Genomic DNA, 16,653 nt, shown 5'->3' with positions numbered 1-16,653 from the left:
TACTGTTTTGTCCTTCGTAGGGTTAATGGAGCCCTATGGACACGTTTAGAGTATACGTCAGAAGCTTTCCAAACGTACACGCTAAACGTAGGACCCAAATATGATGTGCACAGAGCCTTACATACACATATTGTAACTGAAACGAGTCATGCACCTGTGTGTTCAAATATGAATAAAGTTAACATGTCATTGTTACCGCACATGAAAGCCGTAAAAGCAAAACCCCAAAAAACAATGGAGAAATAATTAGTGCAGTAAAAAACGACAACTCATCCCTCAAAAAACAAGCCCTCATACGGCATGTCGATGGAAAAATAAAAAAAGCTTTGGCCCTTGGAAGGCAGTGAAAAAACAAACAAAAATTGCCCTGGTCCTGAAGGTGATGGACTAATATTAGTCCGCATGTAGCACGTTGCATGATGTCTTGTAGAGCCCAGAAACCAGAACAGCCCTGCAGTTTACGTTCTGCTTCCTAATGAAGCCATCACCACGAGTAGAACAATATCTGGCCATTAAATCTCGGTTTTAAACCTCATCTACAAGAACGATGAGCAGTTGTCAACTCTGTCATTCTGTTTTCCTCATTTTAATTTTACACCACAAGTGAAAAAATACCAGCATAAAGGAGATGTAAAATAACAAAAATAGGAAAAACTTTGGTCTTACGTTATATCAGTATCAGTTTAACCCCCTCCTCCTCCTTTAACGTTGTAGTTTCCTATGTCTTCCGTTCATGGGGTATTCCTAAAATAAGTAAAAAAATTGAATATTACATATGTAACTATAGCTCATGACATCATGATGGCAAGTATACATGGTTTATTGTTTAGTTCAGCAAACTCTTTTATGTGCCAATAGCCCGCTAATAGTGGGAACATTATACCCATGTTAGATCTATGCATTTGCTATAAAGAACTGCATCACATGCAATAGAGAGTAACAGTGTACACACTTTATTATGTATTATGTTGTATCACAAGTGGCGGCTAGATAATTGAGTACAAGGAATTTATTTTGTTCCACTCCATAAAATCTTTTATATTGGCTTGGTGTTTATGGGAGCAGGAAATGTTTAATTTCATTCGAAAGAGGCTATAACTTAAATGTTAGCGTGTATTTTAAATGCTTTAGAAATGATCCTACATAAAACCCTCCCATAGAGTACAATAAACTATATCAATGTGTTCTTATGTGTTTTATTACCTTACATATCGACTAAAAACAATAGAATACATGATACTGGTGGGTGTCATATTAAGCTTTAGAAATATTTGCTATACCTGTGCCAAAAGGAAATGAGATAAAATCATATTAATGATGTCATCAAGAACAAGTCTTTATTGCAGAATTCATAACGTATAATGTCGATTACACAGAACTTTTTAGTGTAACGTCACTCTCACACGGCATTATTCTGGTCAGTATTTAGCATCAGTATTTGTAAGCCAAAACCAGGAGTGGGTTCATAGCATGGAAGAGGTGCAAATCTTTCTATGATACTTTTTCCCTGTTCATGTTTCACTCCTGGTTTTGGCTTACAAATACTGATGAAAAATACTGACCAAAATGCTGCTGTATGAAAGTGGCCTAGCAGTAAATGCCTATGTCAATATGTAATAAGTTAACCTAGTGGGACCAAAATATTATTATATCTACATTTCCATTTTATTTTACTTGGGAAGTCTAAGGCTATGTTCACACGGGGTCTTTTGCCGAGTTTTTTGACGCGGAAACCGCGTTGCAAAACTCGGCAGAAACGGCCCGAGAACGCCTCCCATTGATTTCAATGGGAGGCGTCGGCGTCTTTTTCCCGCGAGCAGTAAAACTGCCTCGCGGGAAAAAGAAGCGACATGCCCTATCTTCGGGCGCTTCCGCCTCCGACCTCCCATTGACTTCAATGGGAGGCAGGAGAAAGCGTGTTTTCTGCCCGCGGCGCTCAATGGCCGCGGGCGAAAAACGGCGCGATAATTGCTATTCACACGGAGTATTTTGGGGGAGGAATATCTGCCTCAAAATTCCGTTTGGAGCTTTGAGGCAGATATTCCTCCCCCAAAATACTCCGTGTGAACTTAGCCTAAGACTCATTTGGTTCTATTTCTACTTCACTTGCCCCTGGTTACTTATATTTAGCTGTTCTTTGAGGTATTGCATGTATTATGTATTTAAAGTTTATCTCCTGTTGTGATTTTTAGGAGACGCGCGACATTAAAAAATTAGCCTTTGTCAAATTACTTTTTTTTTCCTCTAGTATGGATTGACAAGCCACCAGACCATTGAAACTTCTACTGTACATATCTACACCATCCAAGCCATATACAATTGTACACCACTCTCATACGATAATAAGTTCCAACAAGACAGTACAAAAAATGCTTGCCCTGACAGAGTTGCAATAGTCCACTGTAGTAGTACTGTTACTGCGTGCTGTTAAGTGGCATACATGGGCCACAGCAATTCAGACAAGAAGAAATAATCCAGGGATGGAAATTTACTGTAGGCTTTAGGAGCCAGTTAGACCACTCCAGGAGCCAGTAACGTCAGTAATAAACTTCACTAATGCCCTTTAATGGATGCAAATGCTTAAAGCCATGGAGAATACTGGAGGATGTTAAAGATGTTGCATAAATATCTACAGCTGTGTCCTAACTTAACTTCTGCCTAAACTCGACATGCACCAAGATGTATGACGCAAAATGTTAAACAAACATGTAAAAAAATTAATTTGTTGGCTATCCGTCACCTGTAGCATCCCATGTTAAAAAAAAACAAATACGTTTATGGCATTCTATTTTACTGGATAGCTGTGACGCATGCCTCCGATAGAAACGATCCAACAGCCACCCGTGACCAAGACTTCCATATTAGATATAAAAATATACCTCTAACATATACGTTTTAATACTGGATGTCACTAAATTGTATTAAATCGGTACATGACAAATTGTTTACCTTACCACAATTCAAGAAAAGTTTGTGTCTCCGATGGCAGCCGGGGGCCTAATAAAAGCCCTCAAGGTCTGCCTGTAGTGAATGCCTGCTAGGTCATGCCAGAGGCATGGCCTAGCAGATGTCTCTGTTTTAAACGGACAGGCAGTAATACACTGCAATACAAAAGTTTTGTAGTGTATTATAAAAGCGATCGGATGATCACATCTTAAAGTCCCCTAGTAGGACTAGTAAAAAAAGTTTTAAAAAAAGTTTAATAAAAAAAAATGTAAAAAAAAAATTAAAACCCACTTTTTTCCCTTGCAAAATGCTTTACATTAAAAAAAACACAAAAAAAAAGTTGCACATATTTGGTATCGCCGTGTCCATAACGACCCCGACTATAAAGCTATTACATTATTTAACCCGCACGGTGAACGCCTAAAAAATAATAGAACAATGGAAACAGTGGAAAAATTGCTGTTTTCTGTGAATCCTGCCTTAAAAAAATGTGATAAAAAGTGATCCAAATGTCGCATCAACTCCAACATGGTACCAATAAAAACTAAGTCGTTCCGCAAAAAAAATCCCTCATACAACTGCATCGGCGGAAAAATAAAAAAGTTATTGCTCTTCAAATATGGAGACAAAAAAACAAATAATATTGAAAAAAAAGTGTTTTTACTGTGTAAAAGTAGTAAAACATATAAAATCTATACAAATTTGGTATTGTTGCGATTTTAACAACCCCCTGAATAAAGATATTGTGTTATTTATACCACACGGTAAATGGCGTAGATTAGGACGCAAAAAAGAGTGGCGAAATTTCTTGGTTTTTTCTATTCCCCCCCAAAGTTTATAAAATTTAATTAATAAATTATATGTACCCCAAAATGGTGCTATTAAAAAATACAACTTGTCCAGCAAAAAACAAGACCTTATACAGCTATGTCGAAGCAAAAATAAAAAATGTATAGCTCTTGGAATGCGTAGATGGAAAAACTTAAAAAATAGCTTGGTCATTAAGGTTTAAAATAGGCTGGTCTTTAAGGGGTTAAGGAAGCCTAAATCCACAGAATATTTGTGGTTAGTTATCCAAGATGTTTGGAACAACCTCCCTGCCGAGTTCCTTCAAAAACTGTGTAAGTGTACCAAGAAGAATTAATGTTGTTTTGATGGCAAAGGGTGGTAACACCGAATATTGATTTGACTTTTATTTTGTTCATTCACCTTGCATTTTGTTAATTGATTAAAAAAAAACAACCTATTAAAACTTCTATTTTTAGAAACAATCATACTTTGCAGCATTTTTCTACAACTGCCTAAAACTTTTGCACAGTTCTGTGTGTATATATATATATATATATATATATATATATATATATATACTGATCAGCCGTAACATTAAAGCCATCTGCCTAATATTGTGTAGGTCCCCTTCATTAAGCCAAAACAGCTCAGACCTGTTGATGTATGGCCTCCACAAGACCTCTGAAGGTGTCCTGTGGCATCTAGCGCCAAGACTTTAGCAGTAGATTCTGTATGTCCTGTAAGTTGTGAAGTGGGGCCACCATGGATCGTAGTTGTTTTTCCAGCACATCCCACAGATGCTGGATCTGGAAGATTTGAGGCGAAGTAAAAACCTTGAACTCTATCATGTTCTTTAAACTATTCCCCAACAATTTTTGCAGTGTGGCAGGGCATTTTATCCTGCATTAACCCTTTAAAGAACAAGTCATTTTTTTATTTTCGTTTTACACTCCCCGCCTTCTATTAGCCATAACTTTTTTATTTTTCATTCAATGGAGTGGTGTGAAGTCTTGTTTTTTGCAGGAGGAGCTGTAGTTTCTATTGGCACTGTTTAAAGTAAGATATAATGTACTAGGAAACTAAAAGAAAATTCTATGTGGGGTGGAATTTGAAAAAACTGTGATTCCTTCATTTTCTTTTGGGTTTTCGTGCGATAAAAACAACAAATAAACCGACAAATTACCCGTATTCTACTGGTCAATACGATTATGGCAATACCAAATTTATATAGGTTTTTTAATGTTTTACTCCTTTTACAAAGAAAAACTATTTGTTAGAAAAAAAAAATATTTTTTTTTCCATATTCCGTAACTTTTTTATTTTTTTGATGATTGAGCGGTGTGAGTGCTTATTTTTTGAAAGACTTGCTGTGGTTTTTATTGGTACAATTTTTTTGGTACATACAACTTTTTGATCACTTTTTATAAAAAAAAGAAAATCACTTCTAAGTTGAGCAAAAACAGGGATTCCTTGCGTTTTATATTTTTTATTTTTACAGCGTTCACCTTGCGCGTTAAATAATGCAATATTGTAATAGTTCTGACTTTTACGATACCAATTGAAGCAATGGCACTCCGGCAATGAAATTGCTGGGGTGGATGCTAAAGCAAGGCCTAAAAGGCTTCCGTAGCCGCTGACAAGATGGCGCCGGCTTGGGAGCTGAGCCGGCGCCATCAACGGGGGATGTCAGCTGTATGTTACAGCTGACATCCACTTGTAACGGCGGGAACCGGAGCTAGCTCTGATTCCTGCTATTAATCCCTTAGATGGATGCAGCGATCGAAAGTGATCGCTGCAGTTAAGGAGTTTGCAGCTCATCGGCACCCCAGCAATGACATTTACAGCGTTCACTGTGCGCATTAAATAATGCTAAATTGTAATAGTTCTGACTTTTACAATACCAATTTTGGTAATTTTTTACATTACTTCGAGGAAAAATAGAAAAAGGTTTTTTTTTTACTACTAAAAACTTTATTTAACTTTATTTTACACATTACATTAGTCCCCCTAGGGGACTTGAACCAGCGATCATTAGATCCCTGATACAATACACTGCAATACTAATGTATTGCAGTGTATAGTCATTTTCACAGGCTTCTGGGAAGCCCTGCCACAAGGCAAGGCTTAACAGAGGCAGACTGAAGGCAGCCCTGGGGGCCCTCATTAGGCCCCTGGGCTGCCATGACAATCATCGGCATCCCACGATCATGGGGGGGCAATGAGCTGTCGGAGGGGGCCAACCCCCTCTTTATAACGCCTGAGATGCCGTGATCTGGCTTGACCGCAGCATTTCATGGGTTAAATGGCCAGGAACAGCGCGATGGCTGTTCCATGCCAGGTGTGAGCTGTTATACACAGTGGACACCCCCAGTGTTTGGAGCGGGCTCAGCTCGTGGGCCTGCTTCATACTCCCCCCCCCCCCTGCACTTATGTCATGGTGCATGAAGGGGTTAAGAGGCCATTGCCATTATGGAATTCCGTTGTCATGAATATGTACATGGTCTACAAGATTGTTTAGGTAGGTAGTAAGTGTCAAATTAACATCTATATGAATGCCAGAGCTCAAGGTTTCACAGTAGAGCATTGCCCAGAGAATCATACGGACGTCGGCTCGCCTTCCTCTCATAGTACATCCTGGTTTCACCTCTTCGACAGGTAAGTGACGTACACAAAACCGGCCATCTACATGATTTAAAAGGAAATGTCATTCATCATACCAGGCCACCTTCTTTCATTGTTCCATGGTGCAGTTCTGATGCTCATCTGCCTATTGTAGTCACTTTTGGCGGTGGACAGCGGTTAGCATGGGCACTTTGAACTCTCTGCCTCTATGCTGTACCAAATGCATAAAGCTGCACTGTTTTCTGAATCCTTCCTATCATAGAGCAGAATTAACTATTTCAGCAACTTAGTGCTACAGTATCTTAGACGGACTAGCGTTCACTCCCCACACGCATCTATGAGCCTTGGGTGCTGATGACCCTGTCGCTAATTCACTGGTTGTCCTTACTTGGACCACTTTTGGGAGGTACTAACTGCTGCATACTGGGAGGACCACACAAGACTTGCCATTTCTGGAGACGTTGTGACCGAGCTATTTAGCAATCACAATTTGGCCCTTGTCAATTTTGCTCAGATTATTATGCATCCTGCTTCTAATAAATCAACTTCGAGAACTGACTGTTCACTTGCTGTCTAATATAACCCACCACTTGACAGGTGCTGTTGTCATGAGATAATCAATGTTATTTACTTTTCCTCTCAATGGTTTTAATGTTATGGCTGATCGGTGCATATATAACATATTGTAAGCCCTTAAAGAGGTTGGTTTTCCCTGTGATGGCATGTTGCTTGGATATGCCATCACTTTCTGTTAGTGGGGGGTCCAATAATACCGATAATGAAGTGGCTGTAGTTCTGCTTTAGCATTGCATCTCCTTTAAACTTTTCCCTGCAAATCCCCATACACTACTGCACAGCAGTTAGCTGGACGTGTCGATGTGCAGGGAAAAACAGTTAAGTGGCCTCCGTGTTAAACCAGTGCCGCTGCAGTCTCTTCATTCTCAGCATGTCCATCTAATCACTACATTGCTTGGCCGATAAGTAATTTAGAAGTTTAGGAAAATAGGCGACAACTCCCATAGTAGTTGTAATGTGATGTAACATCATGGGAAAGGAAGGCTCTGTACATTCTGCTTCCTCTTTACCCTTATCTACTTCCTTACTCATTTTTCTGCAGCCACGTTTGAACTTCTCATACTGAAATTATAATCATAACAAGAAAGGTTATATTAATTCTAAATGGGCCAAAAAGATCAATGCAACCTAGCTTTGGTCATCTTCTGTTTCCCTTCATACTCTGGCTGTAGCTGCCAACATTGAAACACATAGTATCCAAGTATGATGCAAATTTAAAGGTGCATTAAACTCTTTAATTGCATTTAATAAATATTAGCTTCAGTTAGTTCGGTATATGGCTCTTTAAGACAATTAAAAGGTAACAGTCGTTTTGATTTTTCCCCATAAATCAATAATACAAGTGAATATAAGAAATTTTGTAATACATCTTATTAGAGGAAAATGCCTTTCTCCACTTTTCAGGCTACTTTTCTCCTTCCCTATACCTCCTGCACTGATCATTCACTCTCATTTCACTGGAAAAATCTGTATTCAGTGAGGCAGAAATGAATACAGCTCGTAACAATTAAAGCCTGTAAAGAGAGGAGTGGGAGCAGGGGGGAGCACCTGCAGAGTGAGACACACACAGACGCTGCTGCTAGTGTTTTATTTCACTCCAGTGCTTTATTCACATCTACACTGCTTCTAATGTTTTACTGTCAGTGATGCATTCTAGTAAGACACTTACAGCAGCGCCTGTCTATCTCTCTCTGCAGCTGCTCCCTCCTCCAGCACCCTCCCCTATCCATAGACTTCTATGGGCAGCACCTATAACCTGATCTCTCAGTGAACTGTGTTCATCTTTGAATATCACTGAATATGGATTTTAGCAGTGAATTGAGAGTGAGTAATCACTGCAGGTGGCAGGAGGGCGAAGAGGAGCCTGATATTAGAGGAAAATGCCTTTTTCTCCACTTAAGATATATTACAAAGTTTCTTACATTAGCTTGTACTATTGATTTATGGGAGAAATTGAAACGACAGTTACCCTTTAAATTCAATCTATGTTTGTAGTGGAGACATGTCCACTGAGCTACTGGTAAATTAAGTTTGTCTAATGACTAGGGACTGGCTTTAAGAACTAAATAGGATGCTGAACTAGGTGATGCTATTTTGATTTCAGTATTTTGTAGTAGAAATACAGGGCACCAAGTCGTAGCAAACACAGTGTAAAATAGGCTGGGAGGGCTGTGTTACATATAATAAAAAATGTTTATCAATAGCTTTGTCACAAAAGTAAACATAATTTTTAAATATTTTAACCCCTTCCCGACATTTTTCGTATGGATACATCATGGAAAGCTAGTGCTTCCCGCATTTTGCCGTATCCATACGACAAATGGATGACATGGCCTCAGAAGCGGAGTCCGTGTCATCATCCCCGGATGTCTGCTGTGTGTTACAGCTAACACCCTGGGGTAATGGCGGGGACTGAAGCTTGCTCCGATCCCTGCCATTAACCCCTTAAATGCAGCGGTCAAAAGCGATCGCTGCATTTAAGGGGTTTGCAGCTCATCGGCAACCCATCAATGAAATTGACAGGGTGCCGGTGGCTTCAAAAGCAACACTAGCCTCCCGGTATGCCTAGTACGAAAGCCTGTCAGGCTCCGCCGCAAGGCAGGGCCTAAAAGGCTTCCGCAGCCTCCGACAAGATGGCGCCGGTTCAGGGGCTGAGCCGGCGTCATCAGCGGGGGATGTCAGCTGTATGTTACAGCTGACATACGCCTGTAATTGCAGGAACCGGAGCTAGCTCCGATTCCTGCCATTGACCACTTAGATGCAGCGATCGAAAGCGAACACTGCATTTAAGGGGTTTGCAGCTCATCGGCACCCCAGCAATGAAATTACTGGGGTGCCGGTGGCTGCAAAGAAAACCAGAAGCCTAACACTAGCCTCCCGGTATGCCTAGTACGGAAGCCTTTCAGGCCCCATCTGGAGGCGTGGCCTAAAAGTCTTCCGTAGCCGCCGGCAAGATGGCGCCGGCTCAGGAGCTGAGCCGGCGTCATCAGCGGTGGATGTCCGCTGTATGTTACAACTGACATCCAACTGTAATGGCAGGTACCAGAGCTAGCTCTGATTCCTGCCATTACCCCTTAGATGCAGCGATCGAAAGTGATCACTGAATCTTAGACGTTGGTAGCAGATCGGCAGCCCTGCCATGCAATCATGGCAACAGGAGGCCTAATTGGCTTGCTGTCAGCAAATGTGGTACATAGGTAGTGCAATGTATTAGAAAAACAATCTGACAACTGGACCTTCAAGTCCCCTAGTGGGACTAAAGAAAAGTGCAAAAAAAGTGGGGAAAAAAGTGGGAAAAAAGTGGGGAAAAAAGTAAAAAAAAAACCTTGCAAAATAAAGTTTCAAGTAATAAAATAAAACACAATTGCCCTTTTTCCCTTAACAAGCCCTTTATTATTGAAAAAAATAAAATAAACCATACATTTTTGGCATCGCCGCGTCCGTAACGGCCTGAACTATAAAAATATTGTTATTTATTCCACGCGGTAAACGGCGTAAGAAGACACTTTGCTAAGTTAAGGATCTCACAACATGACGACAGAAAAAATAAATTTTTACAAAAGTACATTTAATTATGCAAAAAGCTGTAAAACATTAAAAAGTGCTATAAATTAGATATCGCCGGAATCATACTGACCCGCAGAATAAAGTTAACATGTCATTCATAAAGCATGGTGAACGGTGTATAAAAAAACTATGCTAGAATTGCTGTTTTTTGGTCACCTTGCCTCCCAAAAAACAGGATAAAAAGTTATCAAAAAGTGGCTTGTACCCCAAAATAGTAGCAATAATAACTACAGCTCGTCACGCAAAAAACAGCCCTCAGGCCACTACGTCTATGAAAAAATAAAATTAGTTAAGGCTCCAATTAGTCAGGAAAAGCCGAGAGGAACATTTCTTCTGTTTCAAGAGGCGATTTATCAAGGTCCTAAAATTATGGAACCAGGAAGGGTAGAGCCCAAATATATCTGCTGGAAGCGAGGGTGCCCGTATTATACCAGGACAACACTTTACCAGAAAAATGCAAAAAAACTGCAAAGGTGCGGAGTGTGGACCAAAAGGGGGATAAGTAAGGACACCATTTATCAGTGCGACACTGGCCAGTGCGGAAAGGATTGCTTCACAGGGTAACAAATATATATGGATTATTTTATTGTTTTTTTTACCCCATTATTATACCACCTGACTATGCCTCTGATGTACTGCGCACAGTTTACATATGTCCCCACTTTATAAACTGAAATACCAGTAAAACTCCAAACAAAACTACTACCATTTCAAAATCCGTGCTCCAAAAGCCAAATGGCGCTCCCTCCTTTCTGAACGGTACAGCGTTCCCAAACAGATGTTTACTTCCACATATATGGCATCGCCATACCCGGGAGAACCCTTTGAACAATTTGTGGGGTGTGTGTCTCCAGTGGCACAAGCTGGGCACAACATATTTGCCACTGAATTGGCATATCTAGGGAAAAATGTAAATGTTTACTTTGCACCATCTGCAGCGCAATCATTTATGGAAAAAAACAGTGGGGTGAAAATGCTCAAAACACCCCTTAATAAATGGCTTGAGGGGTATAGTTTCAAAAATGGGGTCACTTCTGAGGGGTTTATTTTATTATTTCACATCAGAGCCTCTGCAATTGTGAACCAATACTTTGTAAATCGCAAAATTAGGCCTCAACTTCGCATGGTCGAATGTCCAGGCAAAAGATTAGGGCCATATGTAGGGTAATTCTAAAACCGGGAAACACAGCATAATAATTAGAGAACTGTCTTGTTATGGTGGCACAAGCTGGGCACCACATATTGGCATATCTATGGAAAAAATCCCATTTTCACTCTGCAACATTTCTGCAAAACACCTGCGGGTTTAACATGCTCACTCCAACCCTAGGTGAATACCTTGAGGGGTGTAGTTTCCAAAATGGGGTCACTTCTGGGGGGTTTTCCACTTTTTTGGTCACACAGGTGCTTTGAAAATTCGACATAGCGACCAGAAACCAATCCAGCAAAATCTGTACTCCAAAAGCCAAATGGCGCTCTTTCCCTTCTGAGCCCTACTGTGCACCCAAACAGCAGATTATGACCAGAAATGGCGTATCGCTGTACTCGGGAGAAATTGTGTTACAAATGTTGGGGTGCTTCTTTTTACTTTATTTGTTGGGAAAATGAAAAATGTTGAGCTAAAGCTATGCCTTATTGAAGAAAAAGGATTTTATGTATTTTCACTGCCCAATTCTAATAAAATCTATGAAACACCTGTGGGGTCAAAATGCTCACTACACCCCTAGATGAATTATTCAAGGGGTGTACTTTTGTGAATGGAGTCACTTTTGGGTAGTTTCCACTGTACTGGTACCTTAGGGGCTTTGCAAAAGCGACATGATTTCAAGAAACCAATCCAGAAAAGCTGTGCTCCAAAAGTCAATTGGCGCTCCTTCTCTTCTGATCCTTGCCGTGTGCCCAAACAGCAGTTTATGACAGCATATGGGGTATTTATGTAACCCAGAGAAGTTGCTTTACAAATGTTGGGGTTCTTTTTGTCCTTTATTTGTTGAGAAAATGAAAAATTTTGAGCTAAAGCTACATCTTATTGAAGAAAAGGATTGTTTATATTTTTCACTGCCCAATTCTAATAAAATCTATGAAACACTTGTGGGGTCAAAATGCTCGCTATACCCCTAGATCATTTCCTCAAGGGGTGTAGTTTCCAAAATGTGGTCATTTGTGGGGGATTTCCACTGTTTTGTCCCCTCAGGGGCTTTGCAAATGCGACATGGCCTCCGCAAACAATTCCTGCTAAATTTAAGCTCCAAAAGCAAAATGGCGCTCTTTCCCTTCTAAGCCCTGCCCTGTGTCCAAACAGCCGTTTATGACCACATATGGGCTATTATTTTACTCGGAAGAAATGGCTTTACAAATGTTGCAGTGCTTTTTCTCCTTTAGTCCTTGTGGAAATGAGGAAAAAAATAGCTAAACCTACATTTTCTTTGAGAAAAAATGTAGATCTAAATTTTCCCAGCCTGATTCCAGTAATTTCTTCAATAAACCTATGGGGTTAAAATGCTCACTATATCCCTAGATAATTTCCTTGAGGGGTGTAGTTTCCCAAATGGAGTCACTTTTGGGGGATTTCCGCTGTGTTGGCACTGCAAGAGCCCTTCATGGTGCCTAAAATATATTCTAATAAAAAGGAGGCCCAAAATCCACTAGGTACTCCTTTGCTTCTGAGGCCTGCGCTTCAGTCCATAAGCACACTAGGGCCACATGTCGGATATTTCCTAAAACTGCAAAACCTGGGCAATGAATGTTGAATTCACTTGATTAAAAATGAATTTCTGAAAAAAAAATATGAAATTTGTAAATTTCACCTCCACTTTGCTTTAATTCCTGTGAACGTCTAAAGGGTTAAGAAACTTTCTAATTGCTGTTTTGAATATTTTGAGGGGTGACGTTTTTAAAATGGGGTGACATTGGGAGTTTCTAATATATAAGGCCCTCAAAGTCACTTCACAACTGAACTTGCCATTGTAAAAATAGCCTTTTGAAATTTTCTTGAAAATGTGAGAAATTGCTGCTGAAGTTCTAAGCCTTGTGACGTCATAGAAAAATAAAAGGATGTTCAAAAAACAATGCTAATTTAAAGTAGACATATGGGGATGTTAATTAGCAACATTTTTGTGTGGTATAACTGACTGTCTTACAAGTAGATACATTTAAATTTAGAAAAATTCAAATGTAAAAAATTTTTCAATACATTTTGATGAATAGATAAGTGGAAGAAATAGGATCTGTAATGGCGCTGCTCCGTGATATGGATGGGGGGAATGTACGAGGAGGCGATTCTATATCAAAGAATTTTTATTTGTACAGGTGGCAACACGTTTCAACGCCGAACTGGCGTCTTCATAAGGCATAGTAAACACAAAAGAAAAGCTTGTATATATAGACCACTGGGCTGGTCTTAATTGGCCCAGTTCAGACGGAGCAATTTGGACAAAAAAAACGCCAAAACCCGGCGGGTCAAAGTTCATGACATACATATGCATAACAACAACATAATACGAGTTTTAGTACAATTGTAAGGTAATAAGAAAGCATAGGATGAATCATCACATTAAAATTCTAAAAGGACAAAGTTGCGTATCGGTCATAGGAATAGACAGATACAAAGATATAAGTAAAATAATATATAATAAAAACGGGAGGGGTTTATTGAACCGTCCAATATCGCCGACACTGTCATGGAGTTGTTAAAACAGATACTACATTTGTGTGAGATCAGGTCGATTAGTTATCATAGTTGAATAAAGCTCTGTTATGTAAACAAGAGTCGTAGTCAAGGTGATTGTCTAAACTACGGTAGTCGAAGAGGACCAAACATGACGGTGGAACGCATGATGATACGCAAACCGAGAGGGGTCGTGAGTCTCACCATTGAAGGAACGAATAGGCGAAAAAATCCTGAGAGCATGTAAGTAGGAATAAATACAGAGAATATGTAGATAGAATGTGTATGTAGAGAATAACTAGCTTATATAAAAGTACATTTAAAATATTCATTGAGGGATAGGTTCTTCCCTTTAAAATGTCCGATTAAATTGGTTGATAATAATCAATTGAAGATTGTGGGTGGGTGACCACAGTAAAACGCTAGGTGTGTATACGGTCGTTAAAATATAATCTGTAATTTATAAGAAGGTATTTACAAGTACTTAATAAATCTTTTGTAGCCTACATGGAAACAGCATATATTTATTTACTAGTATATATATGCGTTTTGCAGAAGAAAGTATATATTGTGTCAGCTACCGATTATCTTGGGAAAAGGAGTCTTTTAATTTTATTAAAAATTGGTAAGGGTCAATCCAATGCAGACTCTGAGATGTCATTCAGGCCCCCTGGGTGTAATGTGTTCATTTTGAATATCCAAAAGTTCTCGCTTTGTTTTAGCTTGCTAAATCTGTTTGGGACATCTGGATGGATGTACTCGATGGGTGTGATTTTAATTTTATTAAATTGACAATCATGTGCCTGAGCGAAGTGACGGGTCACACTGTGTTTAAGAAAACCAGTGCTGACGTTAAACCGATGGTTGTTGACTCGGGTTCGTAAGCATTGGGTGGTCCTGCCTATATATTGCAGATGGCAGGGACACTCCATTAAGTAGATGACGTATGAGCTACCACAATTAAGGAATGTTTTAATCGTGAATGTTTCATTGGTGACGGTAGATGTGTAAGTGTACTTTTTATGGTTTATGATGTTGCAACATAGGCAACGTGGGTGACCACATTTGTAGGACCCATTGAGATTAGAAAGGAAGTTCGTGTGGGATGTTGTATGTTTCCTTATTCTGCTCGGGGCCAGGATATTTTTAAGGGTTAAAGACCGTCTAAATGTAATACTTGGTTTAGCTGGAACTATGTCTTTCAAGTACGGATCGTTCTTTATAATGTGCCAATGTTTGCCTAAAATGGCTCTGATTGTATTGCTTCCTTTGTTATAGGTGGTGATAAAATTGGTGTTATATTTATTGTCAGGTTCAGAGTCCTTAGGGGAAGGGTTGAGACAGGAAACTTGTGAGAGTTCCGTAGCCTTACGTCTTGCACCTTTTATAAGGTTTGGAGGAAAATGTTTATCTTTAAACCTTTTCTCCAAAACATTGCACTCTTTTTTGTAATTATCGTCAGTGCTGCAGTTCTTTCTAACTCTCCTAAACTGCCCAAAAGGTATGTTTTTGAGCCAGGGGCGGTAATGGACACTCCTGAAATCGATATAGCAATTGACATCTACTAGTTTGAAGTGTGTTCTGGTGACAAATTTGTTGCAGTCGCTATCGTAACTAATTGTGAGGTCCAGGAAGTCTATAGAAGTGGGAGAAAATGTATGCGTGAATGATAAATCATAGTCATTAGTATTTAAAGTCTCAATGAACCGGGAGGCTTCCTCCTTATTACCTTTCCATACAAAAAACAAGTCATCAATATAGCGTTTGTATAACAGTATATTGTTTTTGAACGGATGTTCGTCCTGAATATATGTCCTTTCAAAGGCTCCCATGTATAGATTTGCATATGCTGGTGCAAAACGGGTGCCCATCGCACATCCTTTGATTTGATTGTAAAAATTATTATTGAAACTGAATTTATTGTGATGAAGGATGAATTCAATACAATTAATTAGAAAACGGACCTGCAGCTCAGGAATTAGAGTGTTGGAAGACAGAAATGATTGGGCTATTTCTATGCCTTTATTATGAGGAATATTGCTATATAGTGCGGTCACGTCCGCTGTCAGAAAACAAATTTGGGCTGTTGAAGAATCAATATTTAGATCATTCAGATCTCTAATTAACTGTGTGGAATCCTTTAGATGAGATGGTAGGGTAAGTACAAGGGGTTGGAGGTGAAGGTCCACAAAGTGAGAGAGGTTACTGGTGAGTGAACCTATTCCAGAGATGATAGGACGTCCGGGGGATCTATAAGTGACTTATGAATTTTTGGCAAGTGGTAAATGAAGGGCATGTTAGGAAAGGGGACCGACAAAAAGCGTTTCTCTTTTTTGGTAAGTAATCCTGCCTTGGCGGCCAACTCAATAAGAGTTTCATATTCGTATGTGTAGGTGGAGAGTGAATTGATAGTAAGTTTACGATAGAAGGTGGTGTCACTCAAGATCCTCAAAGTTTCATCCAGGTATTTATTTCTGTCCTGGATGACTATGCCCCCTCCTTTATCTGCCGGGCGGATGACAATTTCTTCGTTTTTCTGAAGGGTTTTCAAAGCTCTTCTCTCATGTGTGGTTATGTTGTCTGGGTAGTGGGATGGTGTGTCTAATGACCTAAATTCATTGCTTACCAAGGTAGAGAAGGTTTCTACCATAGGGCCTTGGTGGTGAGTTGGATAGAAAGTGGACTTGGGATGAACATCCACTGGGATGGCGTTAAGGGTAGAATTGTTTGTGGGCAGTTCATTGGTAGGTCCTGGTATGATAGTGGATTTTACCATGGAAAAGTGTCTGGTGAGGGTGAGTTTCCTTATAAACCTATTAAGGTCCATGAACAATTCGAAGTTGTCAATCGGTGCTGTGGGGCAAAAGGATAGACCTCTATTCAATAGACTATATTCAAAAGAGTTTAAAACGTGTGATGACAAGTTAAACAATTTTATTGTTGGACCAGGTTCCTCTTTTTCTTGAGAGATAGGTGTTGATTTTTTA

At 39.6% G+C, this 16,653-nt stretch overlaps 1 protein-coding gene across 2 annotated transcripts in view; it reads right to left on the bottom strand.

Annotated features, from left to right (window-relative positions):
• The window catches only part of ST6GAL2 (ST6 beta-galactoside alpha-2,6-sialyltransferase 2), a 186,614-nt gene that overhangs the window by 130,427 nt on the left and 39,534 nt on the right, over positions 1–16,653 (bottom strand). For both annotated transcript variants that reach the window (XM_075852672.1, XM_075852673.1), the window contains exon 2: positions 667–744. The gene's annotated coding sequence lies outside the window, so the exon portion shown is untranslated. The remainder of the gene's footprint in view (positions 1–666; positions 745–16,653) is intronic.

Source organism: Rhinoderma darwinii, chromosome 2 (assembly GCF_050947455.1).
Source record: "Rhinoderma darwinii isolate aRhiDar2 chromosome 2, aRhiDar2.hap1, whole genome shotgun sequence".
NCBI classification, from domain to species: Eukaryota; Metazoa; Chordata; class Amphibia; order Anura; family Rhinodermatidae; genus Rhinoderma; species Rhinoderma darwinii.
Note: the sequence above shows the minus strand (reverse complement) of the source record. Positions and strands in the feature narration are given on the sequence as shown.